Genomic DNA, 23920 nt, shown 5'->3' with positions numbered 1-23920 from the left:
GGAAAGTTCCCTTCTCACACCCAAATGCTTGTTTGGACCCAAATTTCCTACTGAAGAAAGCACAACACACTTCTAATCGGAAGACGCGAAGTCATTCCGGTGATCTGGTGTCCGGCTTACCAGCAACGAACAAGAGGAAACCAAATGAGGTATTTTGTGAATGACAATTCTTCATGTTCTCCTTGAATCACGCCTGTAACCCGCCTACATTGTTGGGATATAATTTTTGCAGAACTCTCCTCCTACATCTGGCGACTCAGTGATGTCGACACTTCCACCAATGATTCGAGTTCCAGGGTAAATCTTTTGATAATCTTGTTTTGAATTCTGAGAGTAACGAGCCTTTCAATTCCTTAATACGCTTCTCCCTTCTTTTTAGGGCACAGGCCAAGAAAAGAAAAACTAGCGGGTCAACTCCTGTCCCAACTTCAGAACCCATCGAAGACTCAGCACCGAATCAGGATGAACCGGATCAAGCCGAGCCTGAAAATCAGATGGATCTTCCTGAATCGCCGAAGGAAACAACGGATATTCCTAAGCCGCCAAGTCCATTGACGACAACAGAAGACCCAGATGCTGTGATCATTACTTGTACTGGCTTCTCGAAGCCGGTGGCGACGGTTTTGTCAAAACATGTGGCATCCTCCTCCCAAGCCATTCCTGAATCGGGACTCTCCAAGGCCAAGCTTTCTAAGTATGAAAACCTGGAATTCGGGGAACTCTGCTCTGGTTTTTCAAGTCGCCTGGAGGCGAGCTATGAGATGGAAAAGAGCCTGCTGCGAATGTTAAAAAACAAACATGAGGTTAAAAAACAAACATGGTTTTTCAAACTTGTTATATTGTATTACTCCCATTAACCCCCAAGGGCCGGGTCATCAGCAAAAAGATGAGCCGGGTTTTGAAAAAGTTAGAAAAACTTTGCGACCAGTAACCCCCAAGGGCCGGGTCATCAGTAAAAAGATGTGCCGGGTCTTGAAAAAGTTAGAAAACCTTTGCAACCAGTAACCCCCAAGGGCCGGGTCATCAGTAAATAGATGAGCCGGGTCTTGAAAAAGTTAGAAAACCCTTGCGACCAGTAACCCCCAGGGGTCGGGTCATCAGTAAAAAGATGAGCCGGGTCTTGATATTGTATAATTTCATTTGAAAATAAAAAATTATACATTAGCCCCCAAGTGTCAGGGATATTGCTTGCAATAGTTCTAAGACTTGCCCTTGTTTTGTACTTTCAACAGGAAACTCTTGCTCAAACTGAATCGGCGCTTGGCGATTTAAAGAAAAACTTATCTGGTCAGCAAGACGCCCGAGCCAAGTCGGAGGAGAGATATCAATTAGCCTTGGCTGAGTTGGAGAAACTCAAAGCCGAGTTGAAAAGAGCACAAGCTGACCAAGATGACGCCATAAAAAGAGCTGAAAAGGCTGAAGCCAGGCTGGCCACTGTGCAACAGGAATTATCCGGCTTGAAGCGTCACATCTCCAACATGACGCAAGCAGTATTCGGTAAGTTTACTTAAACCTTTGATCTCCATTTGTTTTATAAATAATTCTTATCGTAAGTCGCTGATCATCATGACCCCTTACTCAGGTCCGAGAACCGCCAACCTTCAAGAAGACTGTGTGCTGATGCTGAAGGCGATTTACACGCTGACAGAGCAACTGTACACCGGCAGCGTCTTGACTGTTAAGCCTGTGATGGGTGCCAAAGAGCCTATCACTTCCGTAAAGAAGGTGCTTGGCTGCTTATCCACACTTCCCCCTCAAATAGGTGAGCTAACTCGGTCAGCCGCTCGAAAGGGTGTTCTGACTGCCCTGAGTCGCTGCTTGGCGTATGCTCCGGAAATCAACCCGGAAGAGGTAGCAGCAGGCTTTCCTCAGCTTAAAGATGATGGGTCGGAGTTTGTTGAAGAGGACTATCAACGTGTCGTCAAGGACTCCCGACTGGCAGCAACCCAACTTGCAGCAAGCCTTGATTTATCAAAGTATCAGGCGGCTTATGATAGTAAAAACAAGAGGGACAACCCGCCAGCCTTTGCGACGACGAGTTTAACTCCTCGGCGACCCAAGAACCCTTTTGACTTGGAAGCAGATCTGGCATCGATTCTGACTGATGACGATGACTTCGCAGCCTTGGCTAAGTGCAATTGGGTACTGGGCGACTTGCAAATCGAAGTTGGCCAAGGCTCACAACAGGATGATCCTAAGGGCCAACAGAATGAACCTTACTGATTTTGGCCTCAGAGCCATGTAATAGGTTTATTTCATAAGTCGGTACTGTTTTGGTCATACCCTTTGCAAGAATCTTTATGTCTCTCGTAAGGCGATTTTGAAATATTTGAGACTCCTTTAAGATGCTCAACTTGCCATGGACAAAGTATTCTGATCATTAACCCGTCTTTAGGCCTTGAAAACAGCATATATGAAAACCCACAAAGCGACAACAAATATTTCCCAGAGGGATCAGAAAGAAAGGTACAAAACCCTCAAGGCTATGCCTTTAAACCAAAGAAGCAATTTCCTCGGCTCATAAGGTCGCGACAGGATGAGGCGAGTCAGAAAACTCAAGCATGCACCAAAAAATACAAGTTTCGTCGGCTCATAAGGTCGCGACAGGATGAGGCGAGTCAGAAAACTCAAGCATGCACCCAAAAATGCAAGTTTCGTCGGCTCATAAGGTCGCGACAGGATGAGGCGAGTCAGAAAGCTCGTGCACACACCCTAAATGCAGGTTTCGTCGGCTCATAAGGTCGCGACAGGATGAGGCGAGTCAGAAAGCTCGTGCACACACCCTAAATGCAGGTTTCGTCGGCTCATAAGGTCGCGACAGGATGAGGCGAGTCAGAAAGCTCGAGCACACACCCAAAATGCAGGTTTCGTCGGCTCATAAGGTCGCGACAGGATGAGGCGAGTCAGAAAGCTCGAGCACACACCCGAAATGCAAGTTTCGTCGGCTCGTAAGGTCGCGACAGGATGAGGCGAGTCAGAAAGCTCGTGCACACACCCTAAATGCAAGTTTCGTCGGCTCATAAGGTCGCGACAGGATGAGGCGAGTCAAAAAGCTCGTGCACACACCCTAAATGCAAGTTTCGTCGGCTCATAAGGTCGCGACAGGATGAGGCGAGTCAGAAAGCTCGTGCACACACCCTAAATGCAGGTTTCGTCGGCTCATAAGGTCGCGATAGGATGAGGCAGTCAGGAAGCTCGTGCACACACCCTAAATGCAGGTTTCGTCGGCTCATAAGGTCGCGACAGGATGAGGCGAGTCAGAAAGCTCGTGCACACACCCTAAATGCAAGTTTCGTCGGCTCATAAGGTCGCGACAGGATGAGGCGAGTCAAAAAGCTCGTGCACACACCCTAAATGCAAGTTTCGTCGGCTCATAAGGTCGCGACAGGATGAGGCGAGTCAAAAAGCTCGTGCACACACCCTAAATGCAAGTTTCGTCGGCTCATAAGGTCGCGACAGGATGAGGCGAATCAGAAAGCTCGTGCACACACCCTAAATGCAGGTTTCGTCGGCTCATAAGGTCGCGATAGGATGAGGCAGTCAGGAAGCTCGTGCACACACCCTAAATGGAGGTTTCGTCGGCTCATAAGGTCGCGACAGGATGAGGCGAGTCAGAAAGCTCGAGCGCACACCCTAAATGCAAGTTTCGTCGGCTCATACGGTCGCGACAAGATGAGGCGAGTCAGAAAGCTCGTGCACACACCCTAAATGCAGGTTTCGTCGGCTCGTAAGGTCGCGACAGGATGAGGCGAGTCAGAAAGCTCGTGCACACACCCTAAATGCAGGTTTCGTCGGCTCGTAAGGTAGCGACAGGATGAGGCGAGTCAGAAAGCTCGTGCACACACCCTAAATGCAGGTTTCGTCGGCTCATAAGTTCGCGACAGGATGAGGCGAGTCAGAAAGCTCGTGCACACACCCTAAATGCAGGTTTCGTCGGCTCATAAGGTCGCGACAGGATGAGGCGAGTGAGAAACCTCGAGCACACACCCTAAATGCAGGTTTCGTCGGCTCATAAGGTCGCGACAGGATGAGGCGAGTCAGAAAGCTCGAGCACACACCCTAAATGCAAGTTGCGTGGGCTCATAAGGTCGCGACAGGATGAGGCGAGTCAGAAAGCTCGTGCACACACCCTAAATGCAGGTTTCGTCGGCTCATAAGGTCGCGACAGGATGAGGGAGTCAGAAAGCTTGAGCACACACCCTAAATGCAGGTTTCGTCGGCTCATAAGGTCGCGACAGGATGAGGCAAGTCAGAAAGCTCGAGCACACACCCTAAATGCAGGATTCGTCGGCTCATAAGGTCGCGAAAGGATGAGGCGAGTCAGAAAGCTCGTGCACACACCCTAAATGCAGGTTTCTTCGGCTCATAAGGTCGCGACAGGATGAGGCGAGTCAGAAAGCTCGAGCACACACCCTAAATGCAGATTCTGTCGGCTCATAATGTCGCAACAGGATGACACAATTGCTTTTTAATAAAAAAGCCCCCAAGTCAGGGAGTATTTTATTACTTCATAATGAAACTGAAAAACTTACATAGTGTAGAGCTTTAAGAGCTCAAGTGTAATAAGGCCGCAGATGGGCAATATTCCAGGGGCGAGTCGACTCAGCCTCCGTGGTCGGCCCATTAGGCCGGAGATCCCCAAATAATAAGAGCCATTGCGGAGGTTCTTGCTGACGACGAACGGCCCTTCCCAAGGTGGTGACAGCTTGTGCATGCCTGCTCGATCTTGTATCAGCCGAAGAACCAAGTCGCCTTCCTGAAAGGTCCGACTCTTAACCCGACGACTATGATACCGCCGCAGATCCTGTTGGTAGATAGCCGAACGGGCCGCGGCCAGGTCACGTGCCTCCTCTAAGGCATCCAAAGAGTCTTGACGCGCCATCTCATTGTCTTGTTCCACATATGCGGCGACTCTAAGCGAGTCATGCCTTATGTCAGTAGGGAGAACAGCCTCTGCTCCGTAGACCAAAAACAAAGGGGTGAATCCCGTGGATCGGTTCGGGGTAGTCCGAATACTCCACAGTACTGAAGGTAACTCTTCAACCCAACACCCTGGGGTTTTTTCCAGGGGAACCATGAGTCGGGGCTTAATACCTCGCAAAACCTCCTGATTCGCCCGCTCTGCCTGCCCATTAGATTGTGGGTGAGCGACTATAGAAACACCAAGTCGGATATGTTCTCGACGACAAAACTCCTGCATCGCCCCTTGGGACAAGTTAGTACCATTATCAGTGATGATACTATGCGGATATCCAAACCGTAAAATCAGCTTCTTCAAAAATTTGACTGCTGTTTCCGCATCGCAAGCCCCAACAGGTTCCGCCTCAACCAACTTGGTGAACTTATCAACTGCCACCAGCAGGAGGGTCTTCTTGTTGGAGGACATCATAAAGGGGCCAACCATGTCTAGCCCCCAGACCGCAAAAGCCCAAGTAATGGGAATCATTCTTAATATTTGAGCCGGCACATGAGCCTGCCTCCCATAACGCTGGCACCCCTCGCACCGACGAACTATGTCTTCTGCATCTGCATGAGCCGTCAGCCAAAAGAAACCATGACGAAAAGCCTTTGATACCAAAGAACGTGACCCGGCGTGATGCCCACAGTCTCCGGAATGAATGTCATTTAGGATTACGCATCCTTCTTCGGGGGAAACACATCGCTGAAAAACTCCAGAGGCGCTCTATTTATATAACTCGCCATTAATGATGACCATGGATTTGCTGCGCCGAACGATCTGGCGAGCCAAAACTTCGTCGGCCGGTAACTCGCCCCGAGCAAGATAAGCCAGATAAGGGAGAACCCAATCCGGAGTGACATGGAGAGCCGCCACGAGCTGAGACTCGGGATCTGGTATTGCCAATTCCTCCTCTGACGGTAGAATCACGGATGGTTTATGTAAGATATCCAGAAAAACATTAGGGGGAACCGACTTTCTCTCGGAGCCAAGTCGCGAGAGGGCATCAGCTGCTTCGTTGAGGCGCCGATCAATATGGTCCACCTGATAACCATGAAAATGACCCGCCACATCAGACACGGCTCGCCTGTAAGCCGCCATCATGGGGTCCCGAGAATCCCAGGTACCTGAAACTTGTTGTGCCACCAAATCGGAGTCACCGAAACATCTGACTCGTGTTAGGTTCATCTCCTTGACGAGTCGCAAGCCGTGAAGCAAGGCTTCCTATTCTGCCGCATTGTTAGTGCACGGAAACATGAGTCAGAGAACATAACAGAACTTATCTCCTTGAGGGGATACCAACACCACACCAGCCCCCGAGCCTTCCAGCAGCCTGGATCCATCAAAGTAAATAGTCCAGTAAGTGAGATCAGGCCGGTCTTCCGGAGCCTGTAGCTCCGTCCAGTCGTTAACGAAATCAACTAGTGCATGAGACTTGATAGCTGTGCGAGGAGTATATTGTATGTGATGAGGCCCAAGCTCTATTGCCCACTTGGCGATTCGCCCTGTTGCCTCCCGATTCTGGATGATATCCCCAATGGGGGGCAGAGCTAACCACTGTGATAGGGTGCTCCTGGAAATAATGCTTAAGTTTTCGACTTGCCATAAACACCCCATATACCAACTTCTACCAATGTGGGTATCGCTGCTTGGAAAGGGTTAGCACCTCGCTGATGAAATATACTGGGCGCTGCACTTAGTATTCCTTTCCTTCTTCTTTTCTCTCAACGACCACTGCCACACTTACTGCTTTGGAATTTGCCGCGACATACAGAAGCATGGGCTCCTTTTTAGTTGGGGTTGCCAGGACTGGTGGGTTAACCAATTGGCGTTTCAGGGCCTCGAGCGCCTCATCTGCCTCATTTGTCCAAAAAAATCGGCCGGATTTCCTCAACAATTGATAAAGAGGGATCGCCTTCTCCCCAAGGCGACTCACAAAACGACTTAAATCCGCAATGGGACCCGCCAGTCGTTGAACTTGATTAACGTTCGCCGGCTTTCCGAGGGAGGTAACCGCTTCGATTTTGTCTGGGTTAGCTTCGATGCCGCGCTCCGATACCATGAAACCCAGCAATTTTCCTGCGGGCACACCAAAAACACACTTGGTAGGATTTAGTTTCATCTGATATACCCGTAGATTATCGAACGTTTCCTTGAGGTCTTCCAGTAGTGTCTCCCCCTGGCGGGTCTTGATCACAATATCGTCGACATAGGCATGGACGTTGCGACCAATTTGGTTACGAAGACAATTCTGGATGCAGCATTGATAAGTCGCCCCCGCACTCTTGAGTCCGAAGGGCATGGACACATAACAAAAGGCCCCAAAGGGGGTTATGAAGGCCGTTTTCTCTTGATCCTCCACGGCCATCTTGATCTGGTGATATCCTGAATAGGCGTCCAGAAAGCACAATCGTTCGCATCCCGCCACCGAGTCAATGATTTGGTCGATGCGGGGAAGAGCGATGGGATCTTTTGGACAGGCTCTGTTGAGGTCTGTATAGTCAATACACATACGAAAAGTACCATTCTTCTTGAGTACCAAAACCGGGTTAGCCAGCCATTTGGGGTGAAAAACGTCCGTGATGAATCCGGCGGCTAAAAGACGGGCGAATTCTTCCCCAATCGCCTTGCATCGCTCCTCGTTGTATCTGCGAAGGTACTGCTGGACGGGTTTCCACTTTGGGTCAACATTAAGATGGTGCTCAGCGAATTCTCTCTGCACACCAGGCATGCAGAAGGTTTCCATGCAAAGATGTCTCGATTCTCACGGATGAATTCGATGAGCACGCTATCCTATTTGGGGTCCAGACCCGTCCCAATGGTGAACTGCTTGGATGAATCGCCAGGCACGAAATCGACTGTCTTAGTGTCATCCGTTGGTTTGAACTTGAGGGGCGACTCAGAGTCTGTAGTTGGCTTCTTCAGGGGTGACATGTCCGCCGGGTCAACATTGGCCTGATGGTGTTTGAGCTCTTCCGCAGCACAGGCGACTTCCGCATAAGCCGCATCCCCTTCTTCACATTCCTTTGTGATCCTTCTATCTCCATCAATTGTGATGGAACCTTTGGGACCAGGCATTTTGAGCTTGAGGTAGACATAGCACGGGCGAGCCATGAAGCGGGCGTAAGCCGGTCGCCCAAACAGCGCATGGTAGGGGCTTTTCAATTTGACCACCTCGAAGATTAGAGACTCCGACCTATAATTCTGTGCAATTCTAAATGCCACTGTGAGCCTGACCCGGCCTATGGGATAAGCCGACTTTCCTGGGACAATTCCGTGGAAAACTGTGGTTGAAGGCATCAGGTCTTTCTCCAATAGATTCATCCTTTGGAAGGTGTCGAAGTATAGGATATTGATGCTGCTGCCACCATCCATTAGTACCTTTGATAGGGTGTAACCCCCCACTTGGGGAGCCACGACCAATGCCAGATCGCCCGGGTTATCTACTCTCGGCGGGTGATCCTCCCTGCTCCATGTTATGGTCTGCTCAGACCAATGGAGGTATCTGGGAATCGCCGGTTCAGATACACTGTACGCCCGGTGACTCACCTTCTTATCACGCCTGCAAGCATTAGTGGTGAAAACATGGTACTGCCCATTACTTAACTGTTTGGGGTTGCTACGGAAACCCCCATTATCGTCCTGACCCTGCGGAGCCCCCTGTGGGGGTGGCTGCTGGAAGACCCCTGGCGGGTTGTACCGCCGCTGGTGGTGCACTGGGTATTGGGCGCCGCCTAGCTGTGGGCCTCCCTGAGCCCCCTGTTCGGGAAATCCGCCGAAGGGGTTCTGTCTTTGCTCCTCGCGCTGCTCCGGGTCTTCGTTTTGACTCTTCTTGATTGCCTCCGCCCGAAACTCCCGCATCACGAAGCAGTTTTCCCAAGAGTGGCTCGCCGGGCCGTTAGCCGTGGCATGGTGCGGGCAAGGGCCCTTGAGTATCTCTTCATAGTTACGCGGCCTCTTCCCACTGAAACCTCGATTCTTCTTTTTGCTGTTATTAGCGTTGGTATTGGCGACTAAGTCCGAGGGCTCCTCTTGTGGTCTCCGCTTGCCATTGTTCCCTTGACTGTGACGGTTACGCCCCTGGAACCGGGTATGATTTTTGGATGACTCGCCCTTCTTAGGCGAATTAGCCTTGCCATCCTCGCTGGGATCTTTGGTTTCATCGGCCTCGGCATATCTAGTGAGGGTGTCCATCAGCTCGCCCATGTCTTGGACCTTTCGTTTGAGCCGCCCTAATTTCTGCACCAAGGGTTCGTAATGACAATTGTGCTCAAGGATGAGCACAGCTTGAGCCGCCGTAATACCATCTGACGAATGAATAATTTCTGCAACCCGCGGTGACCAATGGTGGGCCGACTCATCCGGGCGCTGAACACAGTGCTGTAGATCGACGATCGTCATCGGACGTTTGCAGGTTCCTCGGAAGTTTTTGATGAAACGTTCCTTTAACTCGGCCCAGGACTGGATGGAATTGGGAGGCAAGTTTTTCAACTAAGTGCGTGCCGACCCCTCGAGCATCATTGTGAAGTATCTGGCGCAAACCGCCTCGTTTACGTCGAGCATGTCCATGGCGATTTCATAACTTTTGATCCATGATGCCGGCTCGAAGTCCGGGGTATAATTAGGCACTTTCCTTGGCCCTTTGAAGTCTTTGGGCATCCTTTCGTTACGAAGGGCGGGGGATAAGCATGGTACCCCAACTCGCCCTGCGCCCCCGACGAGGGGGGCCAGGGCGTCTTGGGTGTTCGGGAGATCCCGGCCCAGCGGGTTGCGTTCAGGTGGGTTGTCCTGTGGGACATGTCGCGGCCCGCTGTTTACGGCGGGCTGGTCCTCTGGCCGGCTCCTGGTGTAACTTGCCTGGGGGGTGGAATGCAATCTCTCGAGGCTATGTGAGAACTGGGCGTTTTGAACCACCGCCGTCTTCAACATCTCGATGGCGTTCCTTGCTTCTATCTCGGCAGGGGTGTTGCCGTGAATCGGAAGAGACTCCAGATGGCGAGTTGCGGCAAACACATTATCCACCGGGTTGGAAAAGTGGCCTTGAGGCGTCCGGAATCGGGGAATGTGATCCTCAACCGGCTGAGCCAGCGTGTTAGGCGGGCGGCTCGGTCCTCCCCCCGGGGCGGCTCCCGCCCCAGGGGTTCGTGGAGTGTCGAACAGGCGGGTCGGTTTGAGATCATGGGGCAGGCGACCCTAGTGTCTCCGCTGATGGACGGCGTCGGACGTGCGCTGCTGTCTCTCGAGCCGCCAGTTGTGAGTGTTTAAACGCATCCTTTCGGCCGTAATTTGAGCTTGCCGAGTCTCGATCCTGGCGGACTCCACCTCGGCGTCCCGATGAGCTTTTGGGACTGCCTCTCTGAGTTTCGCTAGCTCCGTGTTTATCTCCTCTTGGTTCTCTGGTGTGAGGGGAGTCGCCATTAGCCTTGTGACCTCCGCCGCTAAATCCACTAGGACTGCGGCCGGGCTCTTGGACGTCATGCCGGTTCCATCGCCTCCAGTAGGGTTTTGTGTGGGCTGAGTCGCCCCAGCCATGTAGATGGCGATCTGGCGGCGAGTTCGGTCAAGGATTTCCGGGTCCATGGCCTGCGACAAGCTCCCAAGACAATCCCCATGCAGAGAGCGGATTGAATCTGAGTCACCCATGGATGATTCATCATCGGAGTTGACCGGTGTAGTTTCCTAAGTCGCCGAGCGTTCTGGCTCCTCCGATCCCTGCGTGAACCCCACAAAGACCGAGCGAGTCAGATTTGGCGTTATGACTTGGCGGACATACCTGGCCGGCTCGAGATGTCGGTGGAGATGTCCGGCTCAGGCGCGGATGATCCGATCATGGCGATGAAGATGTTGATCTTGCCGAAGGGGACCCTGTAACCAGATTCAATCGAATCCGCTTCAGGTCCCCATTGCTGGTTGTCGATGTAGGTTATCCCGCGGCCGCTCCGAGTCACGAGCCCCATCGCGTAACTCCCAAACCCTGGTAGGGCTCCCTTTGAGAACTCAACTCCATCGTGCGTAGGCCCCATGGTGGGCGCCAACTGTCGTGGTTTTGTCACGGCAGATGTCCTCGTGAAAGGACTTAATACTGGAGCCATCGCACCTTGGTGGCGACTCAAAGGGGTTAAGCGGGAGAGACACGGCGATTTACCCAGGTTCGGCCCCTCGTGAGGAGGTAATAGCCTACGTCCTGCTTTTGTGTGTATTGATGTGGATTCGATTACAAGGGGGCCGTAATTCGCCAAACCTAGCACTCGATGGTTTCTAACCTCCCCTCTCGTCCCCTGGGACTCGCCTTTATATACAGGTCAAATCCCCTAGGGTTTACAACGATACTTTCCTTCCTACGAATCGTGACCCCGGCGGTCTCTAAGTCGCTATCTTCCGAAGCTTGGAGACTTTCCACGATTCACAAACCGTCATATGACCTTGATTTGACCAGGACAAGGCCCAAATACCTGCTCGGATGAATCGCCTAATGATTAACCCGGCCCAACTAGGGCGGGTCAGTCACTGGTAATATCCCCAACAGGCGTCATATCAAGATTTCTAGCAGGAGGTGAAGTTGCAAACTTACTCATAACTGAAGGTGAATCATGTGCAGAGCTAGATGGCAATTCCTTACCTCCCCTCGTATTTGAGGGCAAGACTTTGGTCCTCGGATCCTTCAGATTCTTCATAGTGATCAGCAGATATAAATCCCAAGTAACTGAGAGAATATAGCAATACCTCCCCAGCAACGGTGCCAGAAAAATGCTAACGTCAGATGTGCTTCCCTGGCAATGGCTCCAGAAAAGGGTTGATCCTGCAATCTCTGGCGTTAGCTAGACGAATGCTTATAACAACTAACCTTCTCCTGCAACGGCACCAGAAGAATGCTGATAGCACTCCCCGGCAATCAAACTGGAAGAATGTTGTTGATGGCCCACCAGCGCGTGCGTTCGCAACAGTTTTCGACGGTAGAGTATTCGACCCAAATTTGTAGATCGCCAAAAGGAGGTGAGAGTATACTCTCAAGTATTAGCAGCTGAATTTGTCGGATCCAACCACACCTGAAAGATTAGTATCTGCAAGCACAATAGTAACAGCAAAGTAGTATGATAATAACGGTGTTAGAAACGATCTGTTGACGGCAGACTATTCCTAACGATTGTATCAATGGCACTTCCGTTGCCGCGTTGACAGAAGTTGTCAATTCCCATCAACGGTCAGGCGAATCAACAGTGTAACATGTAGTAGCAGTGTAACGAGCAATAGGAGTGGCAAGGAACAGCAGTAGTGACAGCGGTAGCAAGTAGCAACAGTAGCAAGCGACAGTAGTAGCAACAGTAGTAGCAGCAGCAGAGCAAGACAAGTAACAGTAGTAGCAACAGTAGTAGAAGCAGCAGAGCAAGACATGTAACAGCAGTAGTAGGACAAACTCGTAGGCAATGGGTCGGTGATTTGTTTGGATGATATTCATCATGCAACAGCTATAACATGGAGAGATAAGTGGCTAGCTCCCGTTCGTCAATGTGATGTAGGCATGCATTCCGTGTGTCGTCATACGTGCTTAGGGAAAACAACTTGCATGACACCTATTGTCCATCCCTCCCGTGGCAGCGGGGTCCAAAAGGAAACTACGGGATATTAAGGTTCTCCTTTTAATAAAGAACCGGACCAACGCATTAGCACTTGGTGAACACATGAACTCCTCAAACTATGATCATCACCGGGAGTGGTTCCGGTTATTGTCACTCCGGGGTTGCCGGATCGTAACACATAGTAGGTAACTACAACTTGCAAGATCGGATCTAAAACACACATATATTGCTGACAACATAATAATTTCAGATCTAAAATCATGGCACTCGGGCCCTAGTGGCAAGCATTAAGCATGGCAAAGTAGTAGCAACATCAAATGTCAGAACATAGTGGATACTAGGGATCAATCCCCATCAAAACTAACTCGATTACATGATAGATCTCATCCTACTCATCGTCGCCCAACGAGCCTACGAATAGATTACTCACGAACGACGAAGAGCTTCATGGAATTGGAGAGGGAAGAAGGTTGATGATGACTATGGCGACGATTTCCCCTCTCTGGAGCCCAAGACGGACTCCAGATCTGCCCTCCATATGAAGAACAGGTGGTGGCGGCGCCTCCGTATCGAAAACGCGACGAAAACTTCTCTTTTTATTTTTTCTAGGACGAAAGACAACTTATAGAGCTGGAGTTGGGGGCGGCAGGTGCCTGTGGGCCCCACAAGCATGCCCACCGCCACCAGGGGTGGTGGTGGAGCAGGGGCTTGTGGCCCACTGGCACACCCCCTCAGGTGGAACTTGGCGCAGATATTTTTGATATTTTCCAAAACTGCTCCCTGTAAGTTTTCAGGACGTTTGGAGAATTTTGATTTCTGCACAAAGATAACACTAAGGCAATTCTGCTGAAAACAGCGTCAGTCCATGTTAGTTCCATTCAGATCATGCAAATTATAGTCCAAAACAAGGGAAAAAGAGTTTGGAAAAGTAGATACGTTGGAGATGTATCAATCATCCACCTTGAGATATCTATACAGAACATCTCACTGGTATTAAGTTGCGAGCCCCGCCGAAATTAAACTCAAAGCAACGAACAACTGCATTAACGAACTTTGTGTAAGGTAAACAATCCTTGCAACCATGGTCACAAGCACCGTTGTTTTCTCCCTAGTGGCAACAGCACATCCCCTAGTCTCATGTTTCAGTCACTCAAGCTAGACATCAGGGGGCATGAACCCACAATCATGCATAACGCTTCCTCTTGGAGTTACAATCTACTACTCGGTCAAAACAATAAAGAGCAACGGAGAACATGCATGAATCACTAAAGAACATAATATAAAAGAATAATCACATATATAATTCATCACAATCTGAACATAATCTCATAATCCATCGAATCCCAGGAAACTGAGCATAGCAATAGCAGGAAAATTGCATAGATGCCTTGATCATGTAGGGCAGCTCACAAGGGCTAAACATTGAAGCACAAGATTGGATAGAAGACATCACATAGCTACACGTCATGGACTCATGGTCCAAGGAGGACTACTCACGGTACGTCCGGGAAGCGTCCATGGCGGTGGAGAAGCTCCCAAAGGTCAATCCTCCCTCCGGCAGGGTGCCGGGAAGAGGTCTTCTGATGCTCCCTATCTAGGAAGCGCTGCGGCGGCAGAACGATGAAGAAATTCACGATTCTAGATATGATGGAAGGGTATCCTCTCGGTGAGGCAAATATAGGCCGAAGGAGGACACCAGAGGAGGTGGGCCCCACCCAGGCGACCTGTGGGCGTGGCCAGGGGCTGGGCCGCTCAGGGAGGCTTCCTGGGCAGCCCCTGGCTCCCCTCTCGCCCACCCTTATGCCTCTCGAAGCTTTCGTCATGCTGATTTTTATATATTATCTCGGGATTTTTGGGGCTCTCGAAATTTGGGTAAAAGCCCCTGCAAAAATGACATCAGCAGACAGAAACTGGCACTGGGTGCACTGAGTTAGTAGGTTAGTCCAAATATGTGTAAAAATATATGAAAGTGTAGCAAAACATATAACAATGTCACCCAAAAGATCATGGAACAAGCAGAAATTATAGATACGTTTGGGACGTATCAACATCCCCAAGCTTAATTCCTGCTCGTCCTCGAGTAGGTAAATGATAACACAAATAATTTCAGTGGTGACATGCTAACACACATATAAGAACTTCAAACTAAAGCAAGTAAGATATGCAATTCAAGTCAACACAATAACAAGCAAGAGTCTATATTTAGTATTGAAAATAGCAAAGTAAGAACTTAAAGGTGCAAGAGCTCTCCTTGTCCGTGACTCGAATGTCTCCAAATGGTGTTTTCCTGCAAGAAGTGGGAGATGGGTTTAGAGCATAAACATATTTTTTAATTGAGAACTCAATCTAATAAAATTTCACACTTGGTCTCCTTCTGAATCTTATTTTGACTCATCCCCACACTACTATTCAGGCACAAGTCGAAATGATCCTATCCCTTTCGACTTTGATCACTCGTGCAATGGATGAACACAAGCAAGATATGTTGGCACTTACGATTACAAAAATAATAATGATGGGGAAGGAAAACGAAAAGGTGTGAAAGGATCACATCAATGAGGAAAACCATAGGCGAGAGAAAGCCAAATGATAGATATGATGTGAGGAGTAGGGATTGCCATGCAACGGATGCACATATGAGCTAAGGTAAGCTCTCCAATGGAACTAGTGGGGGTGCATCCAACTTACTTGCCCATGAAGACCTAGAGCTCATTTGAGGAGGCTCATCATTGGAATGTACAAGCCAAGTTCTATAGTGTAAGGGTCCCCACATAGTTATGCGTCAATGATAATCTCTATGGAGTATAAGTATAATAATGGAGTATGAGTGTGGATCTTTCAAAAGGAATAGTAGTGTTGCCCCCTTCTCTTTTTTTATTTCTTTTTCTTTTTTGTGGCCTCTTTGGCTCTTTCTATTTATCTCTCATTTTTTCTCTTTGGGATCTTTTCATTTGTCCTCTTTGTTATCTTTTCCTCACTTAAGGGCAACACTATGTTTTACAAGAGTGAAAAGAAGATCTTCACACTTTATAAGAAGTACTCAACGTAAAGACAAATGAAAACTATCATGATGTATGCAAATGTATACCTCTGCCAGTGTAGCAGGATATGTAATGAAAGTAGTGCGTCATGTAGCAATAATAAGGAAACGGCCCAGCTAGCATGTGGCTCCTCGATCAAGCAAAATCATGTATGACATGAAGATCAAGTCATGAGATGGTGGATGTTGCATGGCAATGTATCTCGGAAAGGCTATGGAAATGCCTTAATAGGTAGGTATGGTGGCTGTTTTGAGGAAAGATATAATGAGGCTTATGATGACAGAGTGTATCATGCCAAGGGTTTGGATGCACCGACGAAGTTTGCACCAACTCTCAAGATGAGAAAGGGCAATGAACGGTACCGAAGAGGCTAGCAAAATATGGATGGTGGAAGTGCCAACAATAAAATACTCACATTAGTCTGAAGAACTCATGCACTTATTATTGGTAACTTTCTATCTAGTTAATAAATTCACAAAGAGACAAATACCCCGAGGAGGAGTGTTTGGGGGTTTGGTTATCCTTGCGCATCATCCACCCATGGTAATGTGAGGGTACTCTATATATTCCAACCCCTCCAGAGGGTAGCGATCAATCTAGTAGCTAGAGTTCTCAACTAATTTTTTAAATTTTTAAAACACATAGATTTCCCAAAATACAACACCTATCACTAAGACGCTCAATCTCTTGGCACCAGTAGTCCAAACATTACTCAAATCAATACCTCAAAACTATTAAAAGTTACTACTATACTTAAGTATTAACCTCAATTACCTACTCATGCAAGACACACAACTCAGTAAACAAGATAAGCATGATAAATCAAGAGATTTCCAAAAGCAACCTAAATAAAAGCTCTTAAAAAGATAAAGCATGAAAACTAAGAGCTAAGCATGACAGCAACTATGTAAAGATAAAGAACATACATAAAAGATAAGCATGAAAACCTATGGTGTGTTCTAGGGTGGAGTGGAGCGTGTTTCTCTCCCAAACAAAGATGGCTAGGTTCCAACTTGTTATGAACATCAAGAAAAACTAGAACAAACTATAAATTTAAGAGCAGGACGCTCCAAATATAGCACATAACATATGAAGTGATAAAAATATAGCATGGAGATGGACGAACTGTTGGTTGTTGAAGGAGAAGGGGATGCACGGGGGCATCCCCAAGCTTAGACTCTTGACTCTCCTTGAATATTTCTTGGGTGGCATTGGGGCATCACCAAGCTTTAGAACTTGACACTCCTGAATCTTCTTTCATCATCTTCCATCGCATACTTGAAAACTCCCTTCATACGAAGCTCATCATAAGCTGATTGGAGTGGTTAGTGATCATGATAAAACAATTTATTCTCTACCGGGAAATAAGGATTTTCATGAAGTGCTATTGTTTCTCAAGATTGAGAAAATATTTTTGCAAAGGAAAAGAAAGATTAAGATTTGCAAAATGATGAAAACGCAAAACGTGGCAGAAAGTGTGAAGAACAGAACGACAGGTAGTAAATATTTTTTTCTGGGCACTTCTGCAACTCAAATCAAAAACCTCAAAACATATGCCAGAAATACAATTATATAGAGCATACTGTAAAAACAATTCAGATCAAAAAGATGATCTGGTGATTTTTGGCGAATTTTTCCGTCAAGCAGATAGAATCTGTTTCTGGACAGCATGTCACAACTTTTGAACTTTCTTGCAATCGGAGGCTAAAGTTGGCACAAATCTTGAAAATAAATATACAATGATGTTTCTATAGTAGTAACAAGCATCAAGACCACTAAAACTGAAATTAAAAACAAATTGGGTTGCCTCCCAACAAGCGCTTTCTTTTACGCCTTTGAGCTAGGCATGATGCAAAAAGATCAAGTATTATCAACTCCATAAGAATAACTTGGTCGAATAACGGACTCATAAGGTAACTTAATCTTCTTTCGAGGGAAGTGTTCCATTCCCTTTTTAAGGGGAAATTGGAATCTAATGGTCCCTTCTTTCATACCAATGATAGAACCAACGGTGCGGAGGAAAGGACGTCCCAAAATAATTGGACATGAGGGATCACACTCAATGTCCATAATAAGAAAATCAACGGGAAGTTAATTATCATTGACAACAATGAGAACATCATCAATTCTCCCTAAAGGTTTCTTTATGGAAGAATCAACAAGACGAACACCAAAAGAACATTGATCAATAGGTTTCAAATCAAGCATATCATACATTCTTTTGGGCATAACGGAGGCATTATCTCCAACATCACATAAAGCAGAGCAAGAGATATTATTCAATTTAATTTTGACCATAGGATCCCAACCATCTTCTAGTTTTCTAGGAATAGAAGTCTCTAGCTTGAGGTTCTCCTCCCTAGCTTTGATAAGGGCGTTGGTAATATGCTCGGTGAAGGCAATATTGAGTGTACTAGTGTCGGGGTCTTTAGCCATTCTTTGCAAAAAAGTGATAACTTCGGAAAGACTACAATTGTCAAAATCAAGATTACTACCATTAATTGAAGTGGTGGTGATGCCATCTAAGCTCATTTTTTGGTAGTCTCTAAATTCAAAGGACCTTCTTGTCCTATAGTTGAGGTATTAACATCACCATTAGTAGGCCATTGGGACTAGGGGTGTGATGGGTGCTAAAAGTTTTGAGAACCTCAACTACTTGTATAGTAGCAACGGTAGTATGTGTAGGAATGCTCTTAATCCTATCTTCCTCTTCTTTTTCTCTAGCCCATCTATCCTTAAGTTTGGATAGCATTCCTATGTTCTCATTAATTTGGACTTGGATAGCATTCATGGGTGTGGTGTTCCTTTCCTCAAGGGGGGAAGCTCTAAATTTAAGCATCTCTACATCATGAGCTATGTTGTCTACCTTCAAAGAGAGACTATCTAATTTTTCTAATTTCTCTTCAACACTCTTGTTGAAGGATTTTTGAGAAGTGATAAAGTCTTTAAGCATGCTTTCTGATTCAGAAGTGGAGTTTTTGGTGCTAGGATAAGTGTTGTTGTTCCCATAGTTGTTGGATGGGAATGGTCTATGATTGCTACCAAAATTACTCCTATAAGCATCATTATTAGATTTGTTCCTAGAGATAAAATTAACATCAACTTGCTCTCTATCTTGAGCAACCAAAGAATTTAAAGGAACATCATGAGGATCAATAGGAGATTGCTTAGTAAGTAAAGTCATGATCATGTCAACCTTATCATTAAGGGAGGAGATCTCCTCAACAGAGTTTACCTTCCTACCTGTTGGAGCTCTCTCGGTGTGCCATTGAGAATAATTTGTCATCATCTCGTCCAATAGTTTCGTGGCAGGACCAAGTGTAGTTGACATAAAGGTTCCTCACGCGGCCGAGTCTAACAAATTCCGCGAGGTAAAGTTTAATCCTCCATAGTAAGTTTGGATAACCATCCAAGTAGTCAAACCATGTGTAGGGCAATTCTTAACAAGAGATTTAATACGTTCCCAAGCGTGAGCGACGTGTTCATTATCCAGTTGCCTAAAATTTATAATGTTACTTCTTAACTAGATAATCTTAGCAGGTGGGCAATACTTCCCAATAAAAGCATCTTTGCACTTATCCCAAGAACCTATGCTATTCCTAGGCAAAGATTGATGCCACACTTTAGCTCCTGCTCTCAAGGAGAAAGGAAAAAAGCTTAATTTTAACAATGTCACCATCTACTTCTTTATATTTTTGCATATCACAAAGCTCAACAAAATTATTCAAGTGCAAGGCAGCATCATCTCCAGCACCGGAGAATTGATCTTTCATAACAAGGTTCAGTAAAGCAGGTTTAATCTCATAGGAGGTCGCCTGAGTGGCGGGAGCAGCAATAGGAGTGCAGATAAAGTCATTGTTGTTGTGACTAGTGAAGTCACACAACTTGGTGTTTTCAGTGGAACCCATAGCAGCAGCCACAAGAAAGAACAAAGCAACTAATTTTTTTGTGGTTTTCGGTATAAGACTCTAAAGCAAAAACTAGAAAGCAAACTAACAAGACTGAAAAGCAAAGGTAAAAGGTAGTGTGCAACTCCCCTATCTTGAAGACTGGAGTCCCCGGCAACGGCGCCAGAAATTTTCTTGATGGCGAGTTGATGGATGTACTTCTCGCCCCTTGCTGGTTACCCCAAGTGGAAGGTGGAGATGTAGTGATCAGCAGATTTCCATTACACGGGGACTGTAAGGTTTATCGAACCAGGAGGACTCCGAGGATCAACAAGTAGGTGTCCGCTGCTCTGGCGCTAGTAGAAGACGTGGACATACCCACACAACAAATAACTTTGCTCCCAATGAGTATAGATAGGTTGTCAATCTCTACGGCCTTGTAGTTTGCAAATGATCAAAACACAAGCGGGAATAGTGATAGTGATTGCAACGGAAAAGTAAATGAAAGCAGTAAATGATGGAGGTGTAAGCAATGGTGGTAATATGGACTTGAGTCACATGATGTTCACTAGTGATGTCTCTCTCCCAAAAGACGATAAACAACTATGTTGGGTAAACAAATTACAGCTAGGCAATTGACAGAATTATAAACGCATCGCAATGCTAATCATGCTACTAGAAAGTTAGAGGCTCAAAAGTAATGGGAAGTACGCCAATACAAGTAAAGCATTTATTCATGAGTATCTACTTACTAATCATCCACCTTGAGATATCTATCCAGAACATCTCGCTGGTATTAAGTTGCGAGCCCCACCCAAAGTGTAATCTCAAAGCAACGGACAACTACATTAACGAACTTTGCGTAAGGTAAACAATCCTTGCAACCGTGGTCACAAGCATCGTTGTTTTCTCCCTGGTGGCAACAGCACATTGATACGTCTCCAACGTATATATAATTTTTGATGGTTTCATGCTATTATCTTGTCAAACTTTGGATGTTTTGCATGCTTTTTATTTATTTTCTGGGACTAACTTATTAACTCAGTGCCAAGTGCTAGTTCCTGTTTTTTTCCATGTTTTTACCCCTTTCAGAGGAGATTTTGAAACGGAGTCCAAACGGAAGAAAATCCCTGAAAAGATTTTTTTGGAACGGAAGAAGATCGGAGAACTTGGGAGCCAAGCGAGACGAGCGCCAGGAGCCCCACAAGCCCCCACCCCGCGGCCAGGGGGGCCACGCCATCCAGGCTTGTGGGCCCCCTCGAGGTCGCCTGACCTAGATCTTGCACCTATATATTCCCAAATATTCCCCAAAAAATCAAGAGACGATCGCAATCGCTTTTCTGCCGCCGCAAGCTTCTGTCTCCGCAAGATCCCATCTGGGGCACGTCCTGGTGCCCTGCCGGAGGGGGGATTCGGACATGGAGGGCTTCTTCATCAACACCATGACCTCTCCGATGATGCGTGAGTAGTTCACCATAGACCTACGGGTCCATAGCTAGTAACTAGATGGCTTCTTCTCTCTCTTGGATCTTCAATACAAAGTTCTCCATGATCTTCATGGAGATCTATCTGATGTAATCTTCTTTTGCGGTGTGTTTGTCGAGATCCAATGAATTGTGGATTTATGATCAGATTATCAACGAATCTTATTTGAGTTTCCTCTGATCTCTCTTATGCATGATTTCATATCCTTGTATTTCTCTTCGAGTTGTGGGTTTTGTCTGGCCAACTAGATCTATGATTCTTGCAATGGGAGAAGTGCTTGGTTTTGGGTTCATACCGTGCGGTGAACTCACCGAGTGACAGAAGGGGTAGCGAGGCACGCATTGTGTCGGTGCCATCAAGGGTAAAAAGATGGGGTTTTCATCATTGGTTTGATATTATCCCTCTACATCATGTCATCTTGCTTAAAGCATGCTCGGGCGCGAGCTGTGGGTGCTAGAGGCACGATGGCACCATGGATAGCGGTGAGCGGAGCTCGGCTATGATGGGGATGGCAACTAGGGGATAGTATTGCCAGTGGGGCATTGAGGAAAAGGTTCGGCGGCTCACCACGAATCTACCAGAGGCAACGGTGAGGCCGGAGGAGCGTTGATTGCACGAATCAATTATGAAGGTCGTCGGCACCCGAGGTGGAAGACGAGGTCCAAGGAGACGAAGCAATGGCTCCTGATTTGCGTCGGTTGGTGGAGAGGAAGAGCACGTCATAGGACTTCTTCTTGACATGATGGCGAGGCAAAGTGTGGTCGTAAGGTGCAGTGGTAGAGAACGGCGGGGACCGGCGCTCTACGGTGAGCAGAAAAAGGAGAGAGGGAGGCAAGGGAGAGAGAAGTGAGTAAGGGTCAAAGCGAGAGGGAGCTTGTGCACATCTTCTGGCGAGGGAGATAGGCTCGGGCGACCTTCTCCGTGTCAAGCAGGAGCTTGGGTCATACGCGTGCGTTGGTGACGCGCCTCTCTTCCTACTTGCGAGAGGTGGAAGAAGACCTCCTCACCCTTGGCGGGCTAGATTGCACTAATGGGACGGCCAGGTAAGTTAGGGAAGTCCTCTCTGTGTGTGTTTTTATTTTTGTTTATGTTTTTCGTTTTTCTGTCTTTGATTCGATTTAGTAAAATACTAAATCATTTCCAAAACTCTTGAAATTATTTATAGGCACCTTTTGAATTATTTCCAACAACCCTGAACTAATTTTAGAAGTATTGAAGCATTTAAAATATTTGTAGCAACTAAATGATCCAATTAAAATACACTATGATTTAATTCAAAAATCCAGAGATGATATAGAAAAGTGTGCACCATTTTTGGCGGAGGTTTTCACCCATTTCATAAATGATGAACTTTTCTGAAGGGCATTTCGGATTCATTGAAAATATTTGTAAGTTGAAGCTATTTAAATTTTATGTGGTGCTAGGGATTGATCATCCCCATTTAAAATTTAAAATTTTAATCATGATGCATGGATGCAAATGCAACTACTTACAAATAATTTGTTACAAATCACGCCCACTAAACAAGAATCTCGTTCTGTGAGTCACGCATAGTGTCAAAGGAAGAGCCGACACTAAACTATCACAACCTTCATGGTCCAATTGCCCTTCTCGAAGATGTTGATTCATTGCATCATGTTGACATTGACATCTTTGCTTTTGAGATCTTCATCCAACACGACGATGAAAAGAACGGAAAACTCTACAAGATTGATCTTCTCAAAGATCGAACAACTCACGATCAACTCATGGAGTGAGATGTAGAAATATCTCTTGAGCTGGGACACAAAACATACATTGAGAATGATGAAATGAGGAATATGACAAAGGTCCAATTGGTAGGAAAAAATTCCATGCCTAAGTCAGATGATGCATGGGTTTCATTGAGGAGTTAATTGTCGTTCATACCATAACGGGCACCTTAGGGGAGGTGACTTGTAGAGTTATTCCCTTAAGTGCGAAAAAGAATTATTTTTGATACAAGGATAATTGAAACCCGTCATAACAGGTTAAGGCAATTGGCAAATGATCGTTTTGAAGGATTTCAATGAAATGCATACTCAGTTTGGAAAGGAAACTAGAGTTGTAGGACAACTCGGCAAATTGAACATACATTCCAATTGATACCAATGATATAACCTAGTGTGTAAGCATGCTCTCAAGAACTTGAGCATTTCCATATTCACCAAGGTTTGTCAATAACTATGCCAAAAATCTTGGCAACACGCCATACAACCATGATGAATAGTAATGGAAGATGCAGATGCAAAGGAAGACAACACTTCCTCAGATTTCATGTAGCTATGCCAAGGGAACGAAATATGGATGATCGACCGAGTGACATTTAGCACTCTGCTTCTAGTGTTCTCCTTGACGTACTAGTGTAACACATTTAAGGGAATTGTTTGGTATCTAGAACATCAAGTAAAAGGTCAGACATTGATATGTCCATTTTGCATCATGTTTTGTTACTTTTATTTATAGTGTTTTTATGCATTATACCACATTATGGAGTAATTCTAATAGCTTTTATCTCATAATAAGCAAGGTTTATACCAAGAGGGAGAATGCGGGCACATGGAATTTTGGACCAGAAAAAGCTACATCACAGGTACCTATTCTGCACATCTCCAAATGGGCTGAAACTTCACGAGGAATTTCTACGGAATAAATAATAAATATTGGAGGAAAGAACTACCATACGGTGCTCCGAGGTGGCCACTAGGCACAAGGGCGCGCGAGCCCCCCTCGTGTGGCCTCGTGGGTAGTGGGCCACTCAGCCCACCTCTAGCGACCATCTTGTGGTATAAACTCTCTTTTGACCTGAAAAAAATCAAGAGGGGACTTTCAGGACGAAGCGCCACAGTCTCGACGCAGAACCTCGGCAGGAGCCCTTTTGCCCTCCGTTGGAGCGATTCCGTCGGAGGGACTTCCCTCCCGGAGGGGGAAATCAAGGCTATCGTCATCACCAAC

Source organism: Hordeum vulgare, chromosome 5H (assembly GCF_904849725.1).
Source record: "Hordeum vulgare subsp. vulgare chromosome 5H, MorexV3_pseudomolecules_assembly, whole genome shotgun sequence".
Classification (NCBI taxonomy): domain Eukaryota; kingdom Viridiplantae; phylum Streptophyta; class Magnoliopsida; order Poales; family Poaceae; genus Hordeum; species Hordeum vulgare.
The sequence above is the reverse complement of the archived record's forward strand: the minus strand, read 5'-3'. Positions refer to the sequence as shown.